The sequence below is a fragment of the Equus caballus genome, chromosome 31 (assembly GCF_041296265.1).
Source record: "Equus caballus isolate H_3958 breed thoroughbred chromosome 31, TB-T2T, whole genome shotgun sequence".
In the NCBI taxonomy this organism is placed as follows: domain Eukaryota; kingdom Metazoa; phylum Chordata; class Mammalia; order Perissodactyla; family Equidae; genus Equus; species Equus caballus.
The window spans coordinates 16272301-16297650 of NC_091714.1; the positions used below are offsets into that span (position 1 = coordinate 16272301).

Here is a 25350-nt window from a genome sequence, read left to right on the forward strand (position 1 = left end):
ACACCGTTCTACATTTTAAGTATTCCACTATAATTCCACTCAATTTTAGCCACCCTCCTGGAACCACCACTACTTGATTTAGTGGATGTTGACCATTTTACTTTTTACTTGCATACAGCATTAAAGAAAAGTGTCACACAGACAACAATTTTCTAATACTGGGCAAGGAAAACCAAAATATTAAGAACCACACCCCCTTTAAAACTTCCCCTCTCACCACCATATTTCTCTGTCTCTCCCTGAAAGCTGACGTTCCACTTGTGGTAGATGTGGAGTTACACTGTTACAGAGAATAACTGATTATCTACAACCCTCCACATGTAAAGTTAGATAACACCACAGGTAAATACACAATTAAATAATAAAAAGAGGCACCGCTTTTAAAGAAATGGGGCTGTTGGTGTCTAGGGAAGGGCAGAGAAAGAAAGTATCTGTAAAGTCAAAAGGTCACATATCTGTAGCACTTAAACCCTGGGTTCAAAAGGGCCCTACGTGAAATTTGAATTTTCAGCAGTTATTTTCGTGAAACACACAAAGTTCCAATCTTCTTTATTTGTAAGGCGGGATCACCATTTCTCCCCCTAGTAATGAGATCCCAGGTTTATAGAGATAAAATGCCTCACAACAGAGTGTGATCAATGAAGAAATTTGCCTCATTTTGGCAGGTTACCTTACCACCAAAACCCATGTTTACGAGTTTTGTTAGAAAAACAGAGGAGTAAAACTTATGTTTGGAAGGTTATAATAAGACAAACACAATAACAAGAATATAGATTAATGATCATTTTTCAAAAGGAATATGAACATTTGACGCTGTAATAAAGATCATCACACAACTGGTACCAATATTTCTAAAATATAAAGAATCCATCAAATCAACATCCTGACTTTTTCTAGATAGTTTATATTCATGGCAAACAGTGCAAACTTATAATGCAAATATTAAAATTATGAATATAAAATAAAGACACCTACTCAAGTCAACAAGAAGGAATGGTAAGTTGTAGGAAATGAGTAATTTATCAGCATAACCACCACCACATGGTATAAGTTTGCTGCACATTTTTAAAGCTTTTGCAATATTCTTTCTGCTTGCTCTATAACAACTTTATGGCCCATAAAACATGGATTGGTTATAGCAGTTAAAATGCACTTGCCCTAAAAGGCCTGATCCAACTTGAATGTGGCAAAAATCCAAGAAGCAGGCGGGCGTTTAGGTATGCTTGTAGCCAAGGATGCTTGCCACGTTCAGGACTGGCATTAAGAAAGTCCTGGGCAGTTCAGAGTAACAGCAGGCACAACGAGGTTTTCTTCCCATTGGCATCCACCATAACTATAACCATGAGGTTGATCTCACTTTCAGAACTGCGAACTAACTTGGAAAATATATGAGGATTCTCTGAGGTTCCAAGGGTCCAATGAGGTTATGAGTTAGGGCCAAACATAAGTTGGATATACTCTATATGAAAGTCGAAGCATCTGGAAAAGTCTAGATCAACTCCCCCCCCTCCTCCCACCCCCCCCCCCCCGCTGCCCAGATCTGGATACACTGGTCTCCAGGACAAGCGCTGATTTTCTGACTAGACAAGAATCGATCTTCTCTCTAGTCTAGAGAACTATATTTAACAGTTATATAACTCTTGGCAAATACTCATTATCAGGACTGGTGAAAAATGAACACAACAGAGAGACTCATTTCTTTGCTTACTTTTACTCCAAGTTAGCCAGCCGGTACTGGGACAGAGGGATTAACGAGGAACAAAAAATTGCCCAATGTTTTAGAGGAATCCATGTTGTGCTGCCAGGAATGATAGTGCCTTTTATATTTTCAAAGGTAGAGAAAAGTGGGGTGTGAAACCCAGATCAACAGGGGACCCCCTCATGGGTGAATCTTAAATAGCAACATGAACTGGGCCCTGTTTCAAAGAAGGCTTCATATGTTCCCATACAGGTCATGCATTAGGCCACCGGACACACCTTTTCTTCAGACTGCCTACCAGGCACTATATTATAAAATAGAATATTTGAGATCTTTGGTTTCTGTAGTGTTTAAGCGTGGTTAATTAAATACCTTCCCAAATTACCAATGACTGAAGTGAAACATTTAAAGCTAGGTCATATGATGGCATATAATATGAGACTGCATTTGCTAATGGATAACATTTTTTATGTTGATTCATTGCTTAGAAGAAAATTATAGTTTTCTCACATAAGGAAACGTACCTCATAAAAACTGTCTAGTCTTGTTCTCACCTCCCTCAAAATAACTTGAGATTTCCACCCTGTCTGGCCTACTCTTCCTAAAACACTCACCAATGATTAATATTTCCCTCCACAGCTGTACTGTTCAACACCGCAGCCAGTAGCCACGTGACTATCGAGCACTTGAAATGCAACTAGACCCAACTGAGATGTGCTGTAAGTGTAAAATACACACCAGATGTCAAAGACTTAGTATGAAACAGAAAAGTATAAAATACCTCATTAATAATTTTTATATTAATTGCACATTGAAATAATATTTTGGAACAGTGGGTTAAATAAAATATCTTAAAACTATTTTCACCAGTTTCATCTTACTTTTTTAAATGTGGCTACCAGAAAATTACATATTATATATGTGGCTTGCATTATATTTTAGTTGGTCAATGCTGATCTAGAAGTCTTCCAGACAATTCGTCTGTAAGATTTGAATTGACTTCCTTATCAAGCTTTGTTCAAATAGTAGTGAGTGGAGAGGTGTATACAACTTGAAGTTTGACCTTTTCTTAGCCCATTCATTAATACACAATATTGTTAGGAGTTAGCAAAAATAGAGATGGTAGACAATCACTGTGTCCTAGATATTGGGGTAGCTGATTTCTGGTGATAAACTGAAATACCCAGATAGAAGGCTGTAGAGCCAGAAAGCTTTATCCTCTGTCCAGAGTGCAAGATGTTGGCAGGTTGTGTTAACATTTGGGTAATTTGCTATTTTGCTTTCCTTTCCTTCTCATAACTTCTCTTTCTAACCAAATTCCAAACGTAGGGCTAATAATACAGCAACTTGTGAGAACTTGCCAGATACTGCTAATGGCCCATGTCAGTGGGTCTTTTGACCACAAATACCCTAAAATAAGCCGGTTCTGGGAACCTTGAGGCTCTTGGTCCATGTGGCCCGTGGGAAAGCTGGAGGAGGTGGGGGTGGATGCACATGCAGAGGGGCCTTGGTGTCCTAATGATTCTTAGAAGTACTGTTCGCCCACAAGCTATCAAAATAAAATATTCCTTCTTGTGCCATCCTTAACAAAAAGAAAAAATGCTAAACGGCCCCAGTGGAGAGGCGCTTTTGCACATTTTCCTTCATGCCAGGTCCCTCTCTAAGTTTTGCTAGGTGGAAGAGCTCTAACTCCGTGCTCTAATTTGGTGGCTTTACAAACTTCCAACTGCTCTCCTTCGGAATGTTGCTGCCAGACTCAGAAGCAGCACTTCTTAGCTCTAACTTATCTCTCAGACTGCTTTGGGGGTGAGGTAGACCTTTCCTTGGCAAGTAAAGCACAGACTTGCTGTGACCATGTTTACAAGTGGGAGGGGGGCTGACCGTCCACAGCAACCACTCTCTGCCACAACCCCCGAGGAGTGCTCAGAAGGCGAGCCAGAGCTCAGTGCACAGCAGGGGCTGAGGAATGACCAGGATTCCCAAATTCGGCTCATTGCTATGCTAGACTTCGAACACCTAACCTGAGTTCCTTCGCAAGACTATCACGGAAATCATGAGAATGTGTTGTGCTCAAGACCAAGGATATCTAAAATTACATAGTTCCTTATGACATACACTGCCTGTGAACGACTCAGAAAGGGGAAGCAACAGGGAGACTAAGGTGTAAGCAAGAAGTTATTCTATCAGCCAGCAAAGCTCACTTAATAAAGAGCCAGTCGTTGGTAGAGCCTCAAAAGTCGGAAACAACTGACTTCGTGATTCAAAAACACCCCAAACTTTTAAGGGTTAAAGTTATGAGAAGTACACATTCATCCATTTCAAAGACAACACCAGGTATTTGGGGAGAATCCTCGTCCCCTATCCACCTCTGGGATAGTGGATAGCTTAATAGACACAAGCCACTACATTGCGACATGAATTTTCACCTCTCAGTTTTCTAAAATACTAATGTGATCCTTGTGTTAATGGCAGAGCCAAGACTACAATCCCACGTGTTCTTTCGTGTTCAGAGCATTCAATCTGAGAATACGATTTTCCTACTTATTTGCAGCTGTTTGGTAACGAAGAAGTAAAAAATCTTGTTACCACGTTCATTTCTTAGTTTTGACCAATGCACTATGGTTGGGCAAGATGTTAACACTGGGGGAAGCTGGATGAAGGGCGTATGGTAACTCTGGACTATCTTGGCAACTTTTCTGTAAACTTAAAAATTTTCCAAAATAAATAGTTGAAAAAAAAATCTTGTTCCCATTGAAGAGTCAGTAAAGCAAGTATTTGAACAAGATCTAGGCTGGGAAGAGACGTCTTGCAAAAACGCTCTTGTTCAAGTAAGAGGTGAGGGGTTGAATGGAGAACAAAGATTCCTGCAAGCTATGAAGTCTGGTACTGAATATTCAGATAACTTTACTAATTGATTCCTGTGCTAATCAGCGGAAACTAAGAGGTACAATGGCTACCGCAGTTGAGTAGGGGTTAAGTCAGATCGTTCAGGCAGCTAATGTAGTAGATAAATTGCCTTACCTAAGTGGTGACTCCAGAATTTCTACCTTTGAGGGCACAGGCATGCCAGTTTGGCTAAAAAGGAGCCTAAGGGAATTCCCTTAAGGCTTTTTATGCAAATGCAGCTGTTTGTACTTTTACCGTCTGCTATTTTGTGGTGAGTTAGTGTGGAAGATAAAGGAGATGATAGACAGGGGTAAAAGATACACTAGGGGTTGTGTTATCACTTTGAGAGCCCACTGTTGGTTGTCTACCAAAATCCACTCCCCCTTCTTGTTGAGTGAAGTTTCAGCTGAGCGCACTCCCCAGCCGCCCTACCATTCGACACAGCCATGTGGTCAAGTTCTCACCAATGGAAATGATACGTGCCCCTTTGGGGGTTCATTCCTCAAGCGTTAGACATCATTCCTCCACATTCTTGCCCGTTTCCAAGTGGGCCCCAGATGCGGCAGGAACTTTGCCTGAACCACAAACCTGACACCCATGCCCTAGAGTATGGCAGAGCATAAAGACAGAAGGAACTTTGCAATAATTGGGGCTAGACATGCCCTGAGCCACCACATGAAAAAGTCTGGTTATCCTGAAGCTGATGCGCTGGAGAAACCATGTGGGGAAACCACACGGATATGCAGAGAGATGCTCCAGGAACCCCAGCTGCCTGGCCCCCGCTGTTTGAGTGTTTCCAGCCAAGACACCAGACGCGTGAATGAGACACCTCTGTGATGACCCCAGCACTGTCAGGTCCGCCTGTAACTTCATGAGTCCCTGAGCAGAACCAGCTAGCAGAGCCTGTCCCAAACTCCTGCCTCACAGAAACTTTGAGAGATTATAAAAGATCGTTGTTGTTCAAAACTACTAGGTTTTGGAGTGATTTGTTAGGTAGCAAGAGATAGCCTGAACAGTCTCCATTAGAACAGGTCAGCCTTACCATAACATGCCACTGCTTTAACTCTATATCAAAATTACCCTTGGGACTGGCCCATTGGCCAAGTGGTTAAGTTCGCGCTCTCTACTTCGTTGGCTGGGGGTTCACGGGTTTGGATCCCGGGCACCGACCTAGCACCACTCATCAAGCCATGCTGTGGCAGGCGTTCCACGTACAAAATAAAGGAAGATGGGCATGGATGTGAGCTCAGGGCCAGTCTTCCTCAGCAAAAAGAGGAGGATTGGCAGTGGATGTTAGCTCAGGGCTAATCTTTCTCAAAAAAAACCCCACAAAACTATCCTAAAAAACAAACCGAACCAAGCCTCCAAGTTCATTCGCATGTGTCATTGCTTTTAAAAATTTTATAGAAGGAAAAAAATAAACAGAGAGGTTAGGTAACATCGGGCTCAAAGTCGAATTGTGAATAAGAGACTGTGGTTTCTGATTTCTAGTCCCTTCTTTGGACGTGGATATAGACGCATAAAATAGTAGGGCAGCAAAGGAGCTTAGAGATCAGGAAATGGAGCATTAAACATAAGCTACTTGTGTAAAACCCGTGGTGCCAATGTGCCAAAAGGGCTTCCATAGCGTGTGTGTCTGTGTGTAAAGGAATGGATACATGCCCAACCATGTGTACTGAAAGAGCTCAGGGGACCAGGCAGAAATGAAGCGATGACATAACACTCCCTCCTTTGGTGGGAGGATTTGCATTTCTGCCCTGGCCCTGCCCTGTCGAGGTCTGGATTGCAATCTTTGGGTCTCCGGCTTCCTTGTGTGTAAGTGAGGCCGCTAGACTAAATGACTTCCCCAGGCCCCATCTAACCTTCAGGCGGTGACTCCAACCCTGAAACAGACAGCAAGTCACTGGATGTCACAAGTGCCGTGCCCAACTCCTGGCTGGGATCACAGCATGAGCAGTAACCACAAAATAGCAATTTTCTTCTACTAATGCCAGGTCTTGGATGATGAAAAATATATTACTGACTTTGCCAAAGGCTAGACAACTCTATTTTTAATTTAGATTAAAAAATAATCTATGCTCCAGCTTCCCTTGGAACAGCATTTTCCTGTGAGTGTTGAAATCAGTCTAAAGAGTAACTAAACAATGACGGTTCTATATACAGACTCCATCCGTATTGAACACACGCAGTTGCAACAACATCTCTGTGCACCTGAGAGGGAGGCATTAGGCTCAATAACATTTTCTTAGAGAAAAAGGAGGAGGAAGAGAATGCAAAGTGTCTAACAATAGAGTCCAGAGTAAACAAATCCATCTAGAAGGTACAGCATCAAACTATTAAATGTCATGTTCTTTCAAATCCCTAAGGGTGTAGAAAATGGTCATAATATACAGTTGAGCAAAATGGGTGCTTTACAAAACATAGGTACAAGGCGATCCCAATTTTGAGTTTAAAATGCCACTTATTTATGATCCACATTAGAAAAAGACTGAAAGGATATCTAATAAAATATTAACATTGGTTTTACCCAGTAGGAGAATGGATGATTTTTTTCCTTTGGTATTTATCTGGAAATATCACTTTTCTTCAACAAGTGTATTACTTTAATAATCTGTAAAGGTTATATAAGGAAGTTAAAATCACGACCTCAGTTTGTATCAAATACTTAAAATTAAAATAATTGATTATTATGTTCAGTATATGATGAATGAAAAGAAATGCCGAATAGATACATTTTCTTTCAAAATATTAGTATCACTAAATTAGAATAATTAATAAAACAAAATAAAATCAGATTTCAATGGGCAACAGCAGTGAACATAATCCATGCCTCCTCCCGAATCATTCCTTTGAACAAAAGTATTTTTTACCAATAAACACTCAAAATGGAACCTGCATCTCCTAAGCCAACTTTGGTTACCACCAGACTCAGACAAAATTTCATCAGTAGAGTTGCTAAGCATAAACTTTGCAAACACTTATTCTGGTCCCCGGCTTAGCCCACAGGAACCTCATAAAGAAAGCACATTAAAACGCTGAGCAAACTTGGGATTTTCATTTTCTCCCCAGAGTCTCAGACATCAGTTCTCTAGATCTTTCAGGCTAACTTTAAGGAAAGATAAACACCAAACCAAACCAGGCAAAAACCATCTAAGACAGACTGCCGTTCAGATGGAGAAAACAATCGCCTTCTAGACGAATTCCATTGTTGGAGAACTCTTTCTACGTCGCATTTACAACAGAACAGTTGTAACATATCCACGCCAGCTGCTGTCCTTGCACAGTGTTGTGAACACAATCCCTGGCGACAGCTTCCCAGCGCTGTGGCCGGTCTCCGGCTGCTCCAAGAGAGAAGGAGCGAGTTTGCCCAGGCATGGTTCTTCAGCCACATTCACGTTAGCACCTACCTGTCCTCTCCCCAGGGTAAGCCACATTGTCTGCCTGCCTTCAGCTGATGTAGTGACCTCACTGGGAGCTCAGTCAGGTAAAACAAGACGGCTTCACTAGTCTGTGCAGCTCCTTCCGTAGAAATATGGCATGAGTCAGCTTCTATCTCTCAAAACCCAACACACAAAGGCTTTACAAAAACCTGATTTGCAACTTTCTCACTGCCTCTTCCCCCCAGTGTGCAGACCACAGACTTCAGCATCACTAAGAGCCTTAAATGAAACATGACATCATTCAATTGAGAAACAGGACAATAGACACCACTGTGGGGAACTTGAAAATGCACACTTCGCTGAGCAACACCCCGCGACTGCCATTCTTTTGTAAACATCAAATACAACCCACACTCTCCTAAAGCAGCCGGGGCTCTACCTTCCTTGGCTCCAGCCACTGTTCTCATTAAACTCCACAAAAGCAGCAAGATCTTCGGAGCTCTGATATTTTCAAGTTGACTTCCCGAATTATAAGTTTGTTTCAAAGTAAATGGACACATCTTTAACACACTTTTTTTTGTTTTGTTTTGTTTTTTTGCTGAGGAAGATTAGCCCTGAGCTAACATCTGTTGCTAATCTTCCTCTTTTTTTGCTGATGGAAGATTAGCCCTGAGCTAACATCTGTCCAATCTTTCTCTACTTTATATGTGGGTCGCCACCACAGCATGGCTGACAAGTGGTATAGGTCCACACCAGGGATCTGAACCCACGAACCTGGGCAGCGGAAGCAGAGCATGCCGAACTGAATCACTGGGACATGGGGCTGGCCCCAGCGTAAGTTTTAAAGTGAAGTTTGGAGGGTGGGGGTGGGCAGTGAATAACGCATAGCTGAAGGAAGTTTGGATACTGTACTTAGCTTCTGTTAACAAGATATTTAATACAGTTTTAAGTAAGCAAATTTAAGTAAGAATACATTGAAGCTTGACTTTTTAAAAAATAGTATTTACAAATCGATCTGAAGACAAATACCTAAAATGTAAATTTAGAAGCATTTCTTAGAAAAACATTTAAGTTCTATGATTTTATATTCATAAATACTAAGTATGAACTAACTTCCAAACTTTAGTAGGAGAGACCTTCAAATTATTTTGGATTTTGACTTCCTTAAGGTCACTTCTCCCTCTTAAAATGCTATATCTATTTTTATATAAAGAGTCAAAAGGTTCATATTTGAAAAAGAAATTGAGTTCTTGGGATGAAGGTTTTCAGAAGTAAAAAACTTGCTGAAAACTGATACTACTGCACCATGGAACAAAAACTCAAAATATGGATTATGCCCAGGCATAGACACCTAAAACTAAACTATTTCAAAGGATTAATATCCTTTAAATAAAGTTCCATTTAAAGCATTCATTTGTGGTTATGGAAAATAAAATTAGCTGTTCATCTTTAATATAGCTGTTTCTATCATACCTATTAAGTAACTTTAAACTAACAACATAATAGGATAATTTGTTTTAATACCTATTTCCTTTCAAAGAAGGCTGAACATATAGAAGGCTACTTAAGTAAAGGAAAAGCCATTTTAATGGATTTATCAGTTAGTTCAGAAGACACTTCTTGCAATGATTTCTCCCCCCGCAAAATTCACTAGTGTGATGGAAATCACTAATTCACAGAGGCTGAAAAGGCAGTTTGAGTGGAGGGGTCCTCTGTTAATCCTCCGTTTTGACCTCCACGGCAGTCTCTCTTGCCCCCAGATTAGGTCCCCAGATCCATGTCTGTTTAGCTAAGAGTCAGCCCAGATCTTACAAGCTCCATCAAGTCTTCCACAACAACTCCAGCCCACTCATCTTTCCACTTGTTACAGTGCTGGTTATTACACTTACAGTAAGCATCTCGTGGTCTCATATTTACCTTTTTTCTAATCGTCTCTCTCCTACTCTGGACTATCAGCTTGGGGAGGAGGGAGCCTCCCTGTACTGTAGATTTGATATTCATGCAGAACATACAAAGATCTAAGTTCTTAGATGGGGTAGTATACACAGAGGCTCCTGGCTTCTTCTTGAGCCATTTGTTTTCTGTGTATAGCCTCAGATCACAAGTTAACTATGTCTATCTTCCAATATAATATTATTGTATTTGAATTTTTCTTTTTTTGGCCAAGAAACGTATTTTTTAAAAGCCGTTTCTGAGAGATGCTGTGTACATTGCAAGTGAATGAAAACAGCAAAGCTGCTTTGAGAGTGGCTGCTGGGCGGTCTGTAAACGTCTCCACTGGACAAGTGGCTCGGCTTGAAGGACAGCCTTGCAGTGACAGCACAGGCCACACTGGATCCCATGGGTCAGCCATCTGTCAGTTCACCTGCGATTCCTGCTTTAGCAAAATCATCAACTTGGATAAGTACAGACGTCTTGTTTCACTCACAAGGTACTGAAACTGCTCTATATCGCATCCACAAACGTGCAGGATTCATAGTATTTTGAATCCAGTTTTTAAAATTGTGAGCTTTTTCAAAGCAGGGAACACAAACACACACACACATTTTTTGCCTGTATCTTTCTCCCAGGACCAAGTATTTGCTGGATGAATGAACAAATGAATAGAGTGCACAGGGCTTGGGCAGGGAAAACACAGACACCTAATAGCACAAAGGAAAAGAAAAGGAAAGAGAAAGTTACATTTCTTGAGCAACATTCAAGTTTCTTTCATACTTGAGAGCCTTCTGTGTCTCAGTATTTTCTTAAGGCCTCTGTTCGTTCCACCTTAGCTCTGTGATGGTTTTGCTTTCCAGTCCTTTCCGTCTCATATCCCACACACCCGTTACACTAGGCTATTAACATTTCCTGCAGGTGCCCTGCTGTCTTGCCACTGGACTTTGGTGCACGCAGCAAAATAAATCACATGACATGCAAAAGGCACAAATACTGGTCTCCTTGCCACTACCTGCTGCATAATTTATTTGGCAATATTAATAGTAGGTGAAAAGATTGTTTTTGCTCAGCAAAATCTCCTTTTAAATAATAGTGACAGTGGCCACAGATAAAATGCACATTTATGCCTTGTTGGGGAAAAAAGATACTCTTACTGGAAAGCGCTCTTAATTCCCTTGTAGCACAGGTTACACAATCAGGAAATATGGGAGCTATTCAGTGTCCCCGTCAGGAGTGGGGTCACAGAGGTAGAAAAGCAGAGCCCACAGGACGTGTCTACAGCCAGCAGGACACAAACCAGCCAGCGAGCCAACTGCAGGCGAGCCTCACGGCCCAATTAGAGGAAGACCAGAGAGCCCCACCATTTCAAAACATCCCTGTCCAGAAATTTCCCATAGGGCCTGCAATTCCATTAGGAAAACCCAGCTCTTTTTGGTTTAAGGTGAAAGCCATCAGTTAAAACTCTGCTCTCCCCTGGGAAGGGTAAGGAGTCAGCGCCACAGTAGCATGAGTTAGCCTGAGCATCCTTTCAAGGCAATCTACAGGTCTTTTAGGTAGGAGGCCAGGATGGGCTTGTCCGGGAGGGCGGGGAGGAAGCCCAGAGAGCATGCCGTTCTAGGGGCTTCGCAAGGTCTGACCTAATTGAGATACTCTGCTGACTTTGCAGCCAGGCAACGGCTCCAAGAAGCTGGGCAACGAAGGATGAAAGAATGGCCCGGAGAAAGAAAGGAGGCCAAAGGCATGCGCACATTTTTTAGAGTCAGAATGATTTTGCTTTATAGAATCAATACTGGATAAGGCAGATTTAGAAAATAATCTTACATGTTCAGATACAAAGGTGCTAGAAGTTATAAGGAATATTTCAAAACACAACTAATATTTTATATATGGAGCATAACAATTTAACTGCTGGAGGAGGGGGGAACCTGATTATCTTGTGACTTAACAGATTGCCATTGTGACACAATGCCCCCGAAAAATGGGAAAACCAACTATTTTCTAAAGCACAGGCCATTGACAAAATATTCTTGATTTTCTTTTAGTCTATTAGAACTTTTTTTCTTTGAAAGAAAAGGGCATGAGATTATATTTTCTACACATATCCCAGAATAAATGTGAGAAACATTAAAGTCAATTGCATGCCCAGAGGTGTCACACATCCCCAAGGATGTCCCTTAGGAGGACACACTGACCTTCCTCCAGAAAGTAAGACTGAACTACTAACCCCCATCTGCATTGTTTATTAAAAATCTACATACACTCTTCCAGACAGCCTACTCGAAACCCAGAAAATGTCGCCAACTATAAATTCTGCCTTGCTATTGTCATACAAACCAAACTATATACCGTGCGAAACAAACCAAGAAGCTAATCTGGTTTTTTCTTCCGAGAGGACTATTTTCAAAGTGAAATAATTTTAATGGGAAGTGAGTTTGTCTTCACAAATTTAAAAAGGTTATTCTTAGCAAAAGACACAGGTCTAAGGCAGACAAAAGGACTCAAGTGTAGGAGAAATTAAATGAAAGCATTATTTTTTGTTAGTCCTGGTGTGTTGAATCTAATAACGGAAACCAAACTATAAATAATAAATAGTTACCAGCTCTTGAATTATCCAACTGAAAATATAATTCCTCATCCCCTATTGCACTCAAATGCCAGTATTGAGCCATGGTCATAAGGAGTTTAGAAAACAAAGACACAAAGCCCATTATTCATAACACTTTTTCACATCCCATGCTTACCTCGCAATCAAGTTACGATGTACCTTCTCCATCATGTATCAGTCAGTCTGCCATGAAAACCAACTGAGGTCGCCTTGAGGGGCACACGTCTTGGACTCTGAAACCCTCCATGGGCTCATTCCTTGGCCTCTATGGCAATCATTAGCTCTATTTTTCACTCTGTTCTTCTATTAGGATATTTCGGTCTTTATTGTCCAGAAACGATGAAATCAAGTCTTAGTTATTTCTGAACTGAGCAATTTTTGGATAGCAAGCAAGCAATATGTTACAAATGGTCTCTTGCTTTCCATTCTAGATCAGTCCCATCTCTGAGGACACCCTGGGAGGACTTGCTGTGCTAAGCACAATGAACTAATTATCCCTCTAAGAATGCAGTCTGTTTCCAGATGCATTTTTCTCCAGGAGATAACACACATCTAATCCATTCATAACTACAGGCGTTCAGCACAATCTATACTTTCGAAAACATTCTTTCAAAAATGTACTTGAACTTGTAGAATGGGCTTGGAGACTGCTGAAATCCTGCAGGAGTATTTTCCAAAATAATAATTAAAACAGGAATCTATTATAGTTTCAGAGGAGCAGCCATGGAAGTTCGTAACCTTTATGTGAGCTTGCAAAAAACCATCTCACGTCCTGGCAGAGAAGGGAGACAAGCCCCCTTGGGCAGCCTTTTCCCCACAGCTCCAGGGTGATGGAGTGAGGGGGAGGGCTCAGCTCATCGCCAACTGCACCCCAGCCTGCAGACACTGCAATGGTGGGTTCAGAGAGACATTTATCAAAAGCAGCAGAGGTGAGGATGTAAGCTTGTGGGGGAGACAGAGAGAAGCCGCGCAGAGCAGACATACATCTCTGAGCCGGCTCTGAACCTTCCTGACAGCGAATGCCATCCTTTATGATCGCCACCATTGGTCTTCTTCCCCCAATCCCAAGGCTGCCTTCAATGTCACACTGGCTGACAGCTTAACCTCTAGATATACGACCTGAGAGCAAACAGATTTATCCCGGGGGGGCTATCTAACTTCTAGAACTGAAATGGGGTGGTTTGAGGTTCTATTCATTTGGCCTCCTGAACCAAGTCATGAGGACAATCCCATTCGGGCAGAAATTTGTAAAAGCCCAATATAGGTCTCAGTCCAGGAAAGCAGAATTTACTCCTTTCTAAAGGAGCTGAGATGACTTGATTTTTTTAAAAACTAAAGAAGGCAACGAGGGCCGCCAACCTTAGGTGCGTGATTGCAACCATCTTAACTGGCGCTGGTTGCCATGTGTATCTAGGCTTTTCAGAGCTCTGGCACACATAGCAATGACCTGCTGACCTTTCGCCCCACACACTTTCTCTCTACTTCAACTAAGAGCATCAACCGCTTACTCACCCTCGTTCAACAAGGACCCACTCCACACCAGCTTCCGTGCTGGGATCAGTGAAGGGACAAGAGCTTTGCCTTCTGGAAGTTCCTGGCTAGTGGGACTGGCCAGGCAGCAGCTAAGTCACGACAAGCGTGATGAGTGTTACAAAGCATTCGACAGCTGCAGATGTAACAAGAACTGTGCCCATAAGCATTTCCTCTATTTTCCTAAACTGTTTTCCCCCTATTTTCAAACTGCCTTTCAAGTAATATTAAAAATGGAGAGGAACTTTCTGTTGACAGGAAAATCAGGCTAACGGAGTTTGCCTTCATGTATAGTCCCCTTTCCAATCTTGGAGGGTGAGCCCGGTTGGACTCATCTTTCATCTCATATTTAATTACTTGGTCTCCAAGCTGAGAGCCAAACTTGCTGGAAGTTTTTGTGAGTCTAAACACTTGCCTAATTCCCAGTTCCCACAGAGGGACATGAAGTAACTTGTTTATGTTAACAGAACAAAGGGAACAGAGCTCTCTGTTAGGCTACAGGTTCAATCTTAATTAGGCCAAGAAACAAGTGTAACCAAATTTATTTTGGTTTATTCGGAATAGAAATTTTCGAATCCTTTACAAGTATATGAAAGAAAAAAAGAAAGAAGGAGAAAAAGCCAAAACATTCACACTAGACATTGAGAGGTAGGATTCTGGGGGACCCTCACTACACAGTGATCTAGTGTCTACATTTTCTTTTCTTTCTTTTTTTTTTTTTTTGAAGATTAGCCCTGAGCTCACATCTGCCATCAATCCTCCTCTTTTTGCTGAAGAGGACTGGCCCTGAGCTAACATCCATGCCCATCTTCCTCTACTTTATATGTGGGATGCCTGCCACAACATGGCTTGACAAGCGGTGCCATGTCCGCACCCGGGATCCGAACCAGCGAACCCTGGGCCACCAAAGTGGAATGTGCACGCTTAACCACTGCGCCACCAGGCTGGCCCCTCTACATTTTCTTGAATGAATGTGTATTATTTGTGTAGTTCAAATAGAAGAAAAAAATCAGTTTATGTGATGGTTATTTCCCATCCTTCCCAGCCCTGCTCTGGTCAGGTCTGCATGCTCTGCCCCCTACTGGCTGCTCCCAGCTGGGTTTGGCCAATGGGAGACACCAATATTATGAGGCAGGAGGAGAGGGAAATATGGCCTTTCTTTCTGCTCCCTGGCTGATTAGGGGTCTGGTGTTTCACAGTGGCTGCATCTGAGGCCACCTCATGTCCACAGTTCCAGCTCTCATTGGGCTCTTTTAGCTATGTTGCCTCCTTGGTCCCTTGGGGGTCACTGTGTGTTGTCCCAGGGAATCAAGGTTAAGGCTTCCTGCCATTGTTGCAGTCTCTGGGTGATTCACATTCCTTGCTGGTTCCCTTGGCCACATCCCCTTTAAGGAAGTAGCCCCTCCAGAATCTCTGCTCTGAAAAGTTGGATTTTCCATGCTTAGTCAGAACGTTGACCATAGCTTTTTACTGGGTGGTGTACTGCCAAATGTTAGCTCACTTTTTGATTTACAGCCTGCTTGATTCTGGTCAATGAAACAAACACATAATTAGAACTGATTCTATGCCAGAAGCATAGTTTTGAATTTGATATCTACCAATATATTCACTTACTCAACAATATTTATTGAGCAGCTACTATGTGTCAGGCACTATCTAAGCATTAAAGACACAACAGGGAACTAAGCAGGTAAAAATCTCTGCCTTTATGGAGTTTGTTTTCGAGTGGGGGATGTATGAACTGAAATCCTATGATAACAGTATGTCAATATTGGAAAGACACTCTGAGGGTTTCTAATCTAGCTCCTTGTCTGGTGTTTGAATGATCACTTACAACAGCTCACTGAGCATGCCCAGTCTCTGCTTGGAGACTGTCAGTTGCCAAGCCCTGGATCCCTGCTCAGATGGTCCATCACAATTCGGGTACTTCTAATCTTTAAAGTGCTGTCTCACATCGAGCTGAAGTTCTTCAAGCACCACTCCAGGAAAACACAGGACAAATCACACCTCACCTCCATTTTGGTGTTCCTTAATTATCTGAGATGCTATCAGCTCTCCCACGTATTTTCCTCTTCCTTCAAATATTTATTGAGTAACTCCCTAAGTGACCCCTGGAGGCAGGGTTCAACAGAGTAGGGGGATGGGGGCGTGGGGTGGAGAGCTGCCCCTTGTGCTTTGGGGAACATGGGATAGCACTTAAAAATGGCATCTGATTACCTTGTCCATGTGTCTCAAGATCTCGCTTTCTTATGGCTTCCACCAAATGGTTTTCAGAATCTTAAAAATTTCCATGTCACCTTACTACTGTAAAAAACGTGGAAAAGATGCTATTTTTAGAGAACACCCTCTGGGAAATAAATGGTCGCCCTGCTCCTCCTAAGTCAGACTTTGAGATGCAGCAACAACACTCTGACCCCAAAGGGCATGGAGCGTGGCCAGGGAGACAGACACTGAACCATCACACGAGAAAGTGATTACTTCTATGAGATGTGTACTATGCAGGGAAGGCAAGGGCAGCTATGAAAACATGGAAAGGGGGACCAGGTCTGGTTCGAGGTGGTCAGGGACGGCTTCCCTGCAGAAGCGATGTGGGAACTGACACCTGAAGGCTGAGAAGAGGTTACCTAGGGGAAGCCAGGTGTAGAGAAGAGACCGTCCAGGTCCTCTTACTTCCTGGAAGCGTAGACTGCTGGTATCCTTGGCATTACAACCACAGGGACCACCAGCCTGGATTTTTATCTGGACACTCTTGTTTACAAATATACTGTTGCATATCACAATTAATAGCTACGTTTACTGTAGCCATGTCCCCTTATTACAGAATCTTCTGGTTTCCTTCTCTACTCTGGGGTGACCCCTACCTCTGATCTGCATCTATCAGCCTCTCTTCTGGGTTTTTCTTACTCCCCCTCCAGACACTGGGCAGCAACCATGACTCTGTTCTTGCTCAGTCACTTGGACGGGGCCCCCGAGTGGGTGCAGTCACAGCAACTCAAAACACAAACTTCCCTGCTCAGCATTTTCATCGAAGTATAATCAGATCAAAATGAACATCAAAGGAGCCCTAAAAGGAGAAGGGGTCCCAAAGGGACAGACTGGGGGACAAAAGGACAGTTTGTGTTGCTATTTCTAGGGGCCTTAACAATTGACCATGTGCATTCGAGCCTTGGGTATTTCCCAAGACCAGGTGGTCACCTTTCCCGGGGTACCCAAAGCCAGGGACAACTGCCCAGTGTCAGTATGACTCCAAACATAAGACATGTGCTTAGGAGTCTGGACAAATTAGGATGTGACAAATGGCAAACCCCAATGCATCACGCTGCTCTACGAGTATTGGGGAGGGAGGTTTTCCCCAATCAGCCTAGTGATGTAATAATAAAAACCATCCCTGAAGCTGAACTGAATTTGTTCAATCTAAACCATCATTTACTGCTCATGAAATGACACACAGACAGGACATAAGACTCGGAGGAATGGAGATGTGTGGCATCTCAGTTCTACCAGGCAATTTTGTTATCTTGGGCAAGTCAGTAACCTCTTTGGGTTCCAGACTCCTTCTGGATTAGTGAAATGGCAACTCTGGAGTCTGTGACATTTAAGAACACTTTCCAGATCTATGAACATGAAATTCCATGGTTTGGGGTGATGTGTTGACACAATGACCCACTTGTTAACTCCACAAACAGGCTCTCATGTAACTTGAGGATCTTAAATGTGGTCCCACCATTATCGCCAGATAACCGTGAACTGATGCAAAATCCAGGAGCCCGCGGACTCTGTATAGGAAACCTGCTTTAGATGACCTATAATTCCTTATATGGCAGAACTTGTGATAAACACTGTAACTCAACTATGATCAATAGAAAGCTTCCCCACAAAAACTTTCAACAATATCACCTGACTGTAGACCAATGTCTAGCATCAACATCATGCTTTTTACTTATTCATTGACATCATCTCCACTTTCTGCAAATTGCATTCTGGAAACCAGGTTATAACAAAGATTATGAAATAGTTCATTTTACCACAGGGGTATATAATTTGGGGTTGCATCCCAAATACCCATCCTAAACTACTCCTGGAAGAGTGTTAACATAAAAGTTGGTGTAAGTGTACAACTGCAAAAATTATGCTCCTCTAACACACAGATAATGAAGTATGGTTTGTTTTGAATTATCCAAGGAGCTCATATATTTTAAGTAGACATTCAATTATGGTGATTAGAACAAATTCATTGTAATGAGTGTCCATTGAGCCTCCATGGAAATTGGGTGAATAAGACTGGGAGACACTTTGCAGCTGTCGCTGGAACTGGTTTACTAGCTTTGATTGACTGGCTGATGGGCTGACGGCTTGATTTTCAAGGGGCTGGTCTAAGATGGCTCCTAGAAAAAGAATCCTGACAATATGTGAAACTGGGATTCAGATATTTTCAGGTGTACATCACAGATTCTGTGAGGGGAGCTGAGGTGGGGCCAGAGGTGAGAGATCTGATGGTAATGGGAGACTTGGTGGCCCTGGGAGAGAGGGAGAAGGAAGTCTGGCATGATACACAGAATCAGCAGAAGGACACGGAGGGCAGGGGAGGTGCTGGTTTCTGATTTCCTAAGTGGCAAGTCCTCAGGTTGGCCTCACTCCTGCCATCCCAGCAGCCTGCGTGCGAATGCCCTGGAGGAAGAAGAGACGGGGTGGTAGGGATAACAGCTGTAACATCTCAAGCAACAGCCATGGGATTCTTCCATCTAAGAGAAGAAAACACAAGCGTGAAGGGAGCCCTTTCTCCCACAGAGAGAGGCAAGCATCAGCAGCCTGGGCGTAGGGGTTGAGTGGCCAACCAGGTGAACTCCCGTGGGAGCCTGGAGACTCCAAATATCTCAGGGAGGAGCTCCTGGGAGGGAAGGCATCCTGGAGTAAAGGGTGGTGACAGGGGGAATGGGGTGCCAGGGAGGGAAGCACTGCCTGGGAGTAGAGGAAAATGGGTGAGGTCTGGTCCCTGTGCCAGTGGGAAGGGACAGCTGAGCTGGCCAAGTTTAGTCTTTTAATCTCACTTAACCCACGCCCATAGGGCCTGTGAGGGCTGGCGTGAGCTCAAGACCCCCCAGAAGTTGTGATCTGAGGCTGAGCAGGCAGGGCGTGACCTGAAGACTTATTTGCCAACACTGGGTTTGAATTTCTTCGAATTGATAAACCAAATTTTAAAAATCGGGATATTTCTCATAAAAGTCCAGATTTTTTTGCTTGGGGAGGGGAGGCCAAAAAAAGAAACACTAAACATTGGTCACCAGTAGTCTTACAGCCCTACTTCACAGCCATGGGTGGAGCTAAGCTTGCCCCCCATACCCTGGCCATGACCTTTCCGCAGTCCGCACCATTCCCTTCAGTATTACATGGTCCGCCTTCACTCCTTTCCATGGGCTGCCTGGCCCCGGAGCCTGGTGGCCTTTGGCTCTGGGTTACACACCTGGACACGTGTGGACACCACACCATATACTAGGTGAGCCCAGAATGACCAGATTCCTAGAAATAATCTGGTTAAGAACAACTTATTTCTCTCATGAGTCACACGAAAGTGAAATATACAGAATTAAAAATATCACTTGTTGTTTGTTATTCCATCCAAGATTAGGCCAAAAAAAAAAAAAAGTGCCATAAGACCAAAACCACCATGGAAAGACTTAGTGAGGGGAGAGGGGGAAATGCGCACAGTGAGCGTGGGGAGAATATCAAGTGTCGGTCAAAAACTTTGAATTGCTTTTACCATTTAACCTCATGATCTCTTATTTTTGTTTTTCCATTCTTCATGTTAATCAAAGTCTTTATCCTACTCGTTCTTCTACCAACCTACAACATATTAGTAAATGGTAGAATTTATTCAGGGTCTCTATGAAGGGATTGAGATAGAAGAAGTTGTTTAACTGGTAATTCTGCCAAACCAAATACCCAAATAACTCGGTGTCACCGTTTTTGACATTTAAAAATCCTGGGACAGCAGGACAAAAACCGCAGTCCCGGTTGAATGAAGGAAAAATGACACATTATCTGGCAACAGTCGGGGGTCCTGCCATCTACAGACCCTCATACAAGTATTGAAGTGGGGACTTGTTTTTGATACTCTTTTGGAAAAACAAGCCACAATTCACCATAAATGCCAAAATTTACATGTATCCTAATCTCATAAAACATCAGTTTTGTTGTACTTTAAAAAAAAATAATAGGGCAGAAGTTAAGACTTGGAATTGAACATCCTAGTCCCACCAGAAGAAACAAGAGCTGTGAGACTGGGTTTATGGGCAAGAAAAACAGAGGAAAATGCAGCCCCCCCCTAAGTTGGAAGCGCTTGTGTACATTTTGACGCTGAGCATTTAAGAGGCTACCCAGAGGCATTCATTAATCATCAGCATTTTTCCTAGAAAGGGGAAAACCCCCACCCTGTACCCCACACCATTGTTTACTCTTTCTGAACCCTGGAGATAAAAATTTTCATACCCAGAGGCCTCAGTGAAGATTTGAGGATGTACCCAAGTCTTTCTGAAGAAGCAGCGTCTCTGATATGCGATATCTTCCCTCAGGAACAGGAGGAGGAAGGGTGGGTGAGGGGGATGGAAAAACAAAACCGGCTACTTTCCCCTAATCCTGATGTGGGAGAAAAAGCAGAAAGCTAAACGCTCGCCTGAGGGCAAAAGGAACTCCAGACACAGAGGAATCAAGCACGTCTAACAAACTTCAGCCCACTTAACCAGCTTACGTTTCTCTTCAGTTTTGTTTTTGAGGCCACCGGTTTCGGCACACCTGGCATCTGGCCCCTGGCCTTCAGAGGCTCAGGTGACATTCTCGGTGAGGGCCAGCGTAGGGCAAGGCCCGGAAAACCCCGATTCTGGACAAATGAGGACAGCCTGGTGTTTGTGTCTTTCCTCTGGGGTGCTTCTCTGGAAAGCCCATGACAAGAAAGTGTCAGAGAGATTCTTTTCCTCTTCTGCATCAAGAAATCCCGTTCCACGATTTTATTAAAGAAAAAAAGTTCCTCTGAAGATGACGTAAACCGTTTAAAATTTATGAAAATGAGTGCTCTGATGGCATACCTTCAAAATGGTTTGCGTTTCACTTTTTTGTAGACATTTAGAGATTTTCATCTATTTATATATTTTAATAAATCAGTTATCGGCATGGTGTTGTGAACCAGATGCTTGACGAGTGAAACTGGTGATGTTAGTACATGCTCTAAACCAGCATTTTCCCAGGTGGGGTTCAACACTTCTGCAGTCAGTGTTAGGGACTGAACTGTGTGCTCCCCACCCCGCAAATTCGTATGGTGAAGCCCTAAACCCCAATGCGACTGTACTTGGACATAGGATCCTGGAGGTGGTAATTAAGGTTAAATGAGGTCATAAGGGTGGGCCCTGATCTGATAGGACTGGAGTCCTTATAAGAAGAGGAAGAGACACCAGAGGGCTCTTTCTTTCTTGGCTCATACACAGCAAAGGCCACATGAAGACACAGCGAGAAGGCAGCCGTCTGCAAGACAGAAAGGGAGGCCTCAGCAGAAACCACTCTCCTGGCACACCGATACTGGACTTCTAGCCTCTAGAACTGTGAGAAAGCAAACGTCTGTTATTTAAGCCACTAGTCTATGGTATCTCGTTATGGCACCCTGAGCTGGCTAACACAGTCACCAGCAGCTTGTTATTTTCAACAAGCAACCAGATTGATGGTTCCAGTAAACTGGAATCTTTAGGGATGGGAAACCAGAATGGGTATTGGTATCTAAGCTCCCTGAGGGACTTTTGGGCATTTGGGGTAAAGGTTGAGAACCACTGTTCCAGGGGATATCGGGGGACGGGGGACACAGACAAACTCAAGGCTGCCGCCAGCCCCCACCCTCTCCCTCAACCTCCCCTATTCCATCACCCCAAAGAGGAAAAGTTTTATGGGGTCAACAACACACGAGAGGCCTCAGGCACTTAAGATTAGGCTCCCCAGACAAGGAATAGAAGGTTGTAAGTAGAACTCATCAGGAATCAGGTTGGAATCCAGGGTGAGGTACTTTGTAGGCAAAGCCACTTCAGTCTCTCTATTGGGGCTCATTCTGAAAGGACAAGAGGGGCCCTTGAGACCCACATGAGATCTGTCCGGTTCCATGTAAGGGGACCGGAGGAAGGTGTGGGTGTGAAGCCAAAGGTCAAAGTAAGAGTGGCTGTGTGCTGTGGACACTGCCCACCCCTCAGGGGCCAGTGTGCAGATGGTTGGTTGGTGCTGGTGGGTTTGCACCTGGGATCCCAGCCATATCCTCCCTCCCTTCAAAGAATCAACCAAGACTGATTTTCAATACCCTAATAGGTAACAGCGGAGTTGGACCATCAACCATTGAGCATCCTTTCAACTCTGAAATTCAAGGGCCAATGAAAATAAATATTTGCTCTTGTTAAACTCTTTCTTAAACTCCTCACGAAAATCACCACAGTAAAGATTCTAGTAAGTCAGCCAAACTAACAAGACTTGAAATTAACGGAGTTATAGTGTCAGGAATAATAACAGGATATAAGCAAATTCAAAGGCACCAAGCATATTCCACTAAGTAAACGCTACACGAAATCCTGCAAGTCTTCAAAAATCACGGTATGAAACAATAACTAAACACCATTTGAAAGACAGCATGTTCTGTGGAGTATGCGATCAGGGCACTAGGATTATTTCCTTAAGGTGATTCTTCCATATTGCCAAGGTGGACAGCCACGGCTGTGCGAAGAATGCTGCCATACCTCCAAATTAAGGTAAAATTTAACAAGAAGGCAGAACATTTTCTAGATTTATTTTTTATATTACAAGAAGTACTCTTCAAGTAGAACAGAGCTCTCCTAATGGACAGAATAAAATTATCTTTCAAGTATTGAGTCAAAATCTAAAAATCCTCAGGACATAATCTGTGTATTCTAACCTGCTTCCATTTTGAATAAAATCATGGCAAAGAGATGTGTAAGGACCGAGGGAGGAAAGAACACTCTGGTTTGCTCGACTGTGAGACTGAAACCTGGGTGTGGCTTCGCCTCCCTGGCAGCTTGGATCTTCTCCAAGGACGTCGGCCATTTTCTCGTCTGAAGGTCCACCCCGAGAGAGGGAGAATGAGCAAGATCAACACACAGGCCTGGGCGAGGTCCTGTGCCTTCTGTAGGTGCAGATGAGAGAAGCACTGTTGGGTCCCCAGTGCCCTTCAGAAGGTGCTCCATACACTGGAGCTTTTGACAACCACTGCTTGTCCTGTTGTGCTTTTGAAGTAACAAACGATGTCTGTGTCTCACTTGCCGAAAGTTTAGTTTTATATTTTAAAAGTATAACAGCTAAACTGGTGATGTCAAAGGGTGACTTATGGAGTGAGATAGACCTAGTTTATAAATCTTGGACCTATGACATACCATATAATCATGGATGGTAATTTCAGTCAACTTCAGTCTCTCTCAAATCAGGGACCACCATATTTTACAGGGTTACCATTTGATTTAAGTGATATGACACTTACAAAACATCCATGATGGTACTTGGCACCCAACAGGCACCCAATCGTATTAGCTTCCTTTCCAGGATGGATACACAATTATCAAATGGCTAAAAAGAATCCCAAATACAGGAAGTCTAACCTCGGTTTATCCATTTTTTTTCCAGTTAGGACATGGAGGCCTTCGCAGGTCTCACACGCGACCCCATCGCCAGATTTGTAACAATCACCAACGCCTTCCTATGGAATGATTGCTTATTCTTTAAAAATTCAGTTGCATGGCATCCTTAGACAATCCCCCCATATGGAGCCTTCCTACGAATGAAAATTTTTAACATGTCTGATTTATTATCTTATTTCTTTAGCAAGTGCTTAAGAGCCCTTTTAATGCATAGCCCACGTATAGGAAATAAGGCTGTACAAGCTGTAACTCCTATCCTCTAATTTCCACAAGTTTTTAGGGGGAGAGAGATAGGTCTTCTGACACCTAACATGTGAGTTATTTCCTCCTGTGTGCCAGGCGCTGTTCTACGTGCCTTAGATCAATTCCGCACAACCTCCTCAGGACACAGGTGCTATTATCTCAATTTTATGGATGAAGAACTGAAGGAACAGGAGAATCCAGTAGGCTGCTTGGGAGTACGATGCTACTAAGTGGAGGCACCAGAATTTGGACCTGGGCAGTCAGATTTCAGTGAGTAACCCTCCTACTCACTATGCAGTGCTGCCAGATATGTAAATTTGCCTCACAGATTTATAGAATTAGCTTGGGATTTGCGTCTTAGAGTTCAGAAAAGGGGCCTTAGAAATACTTTACTCTTAATCTTCCATTTTATAGAAGAAGAAATTGAAGCCTGGAAAGAGGATCCCGCAAGGTAAGCCAGCCCAGGGGTCCTCAAACTTCAGCTGGCATCGAATCCCCTGGAGCGTTTGCTAGACACAGTGGCGGGTCCCACCCTCAGAGTCCCTGATTCTGTGGGTCTGGGGCAGGGCTGAGAATCTCTAACAAGTTCCCAGATGGTGTTGATTTGCAGGTCTTGGGAACGAATTTTAAGAATCAATGACCTAGTTAGTGGCTGAGCCAGAACGAAGCTTCTGCTTTTCTTGCTTTGCATCTTCCCAATAAACGGTGGATCCCAGCTGCTCTACAACAAGGACAGGCTGAGGTTGGTCAGCCTGCTAGAGCAGCCCAGAGCACAGGCCTGCAATGCTCTCCTCCCAACTCAGCTGAGACATCTGGAAGCTTCTATGTGGCACGTTACACTATGATTCACTATAGTATTAGTACTTTGTTACCATCCTATCTACCCACCCCAGCACATAACCCACCCAAAACAATGCAAACCTGTTTGTGCCCAATAGTAAAGATTATTCTCACTCGGAGCTACTTATCAAAACTTCTGACCTCAAATTTGGCTCTTTCAATGCAAAACATCGCAGGAGTTAGCAAAAACAGCAGAGGTCACCGACAACTGCCAGTATTTATCCTCAGAAGAGAAGGATGATTAGACAATTTCAAAGTTTTCTTTTGTTTACATTATAATTCAAAAGGAAATCCTTTTGTTTATTTGTTTAGCTAAGAGGCTCCATTGCCTTTCATTCAGATCCCTAGTCGAGGGAAGTATTTTGAAAGCAGGGACATTATTTAACTATTCTTCCAACTTGCCACGTTTAAAATCGCTTCGTTTTCGTGCCGTCACGGGGTGTTCTAAGCTTAAGTGATTTAATGAGTGTAAGGCATGACTGAGCCTGGCAAATACTAATGGCTCACAGAATGTCAGGCTCTCTGAACATTACTGCTCCTTTTATTTAAGAAAGCCCAGCGCTG

General features: G+C 43.1%; 1 protein-coding gene across 6 annotated transcripts in view; it reads right to left on the reverse strand.

Moving 5' to 3' along the window:
- PLEKHG1 (pleckstrin homology and RhoGEF domain containing G1) overlaps positions 1-25350 on the reverse strand; it is a 222976-nt gene that overhangs the window by 90718 nt on the left and 106908 nt on the right. Inside the window, exon 1 of one of the 6 annotated variants that reach the window (XM_023632924.2) lies at positions 12642-12910. The exons of 4 other annotated variants lie outside the window; for them this stretch is intronic. The gene's annotated coding sequence lies outside the window, so the exon portion shown is untranslated. Of the gene's footprint in view, positions 1-7992; positions 8262-12641; positions 12911-25350 lie in introns of those variants that run through there. One more of the 6 variants, XM_014738207.3, reaches the window with a different exon arrangement.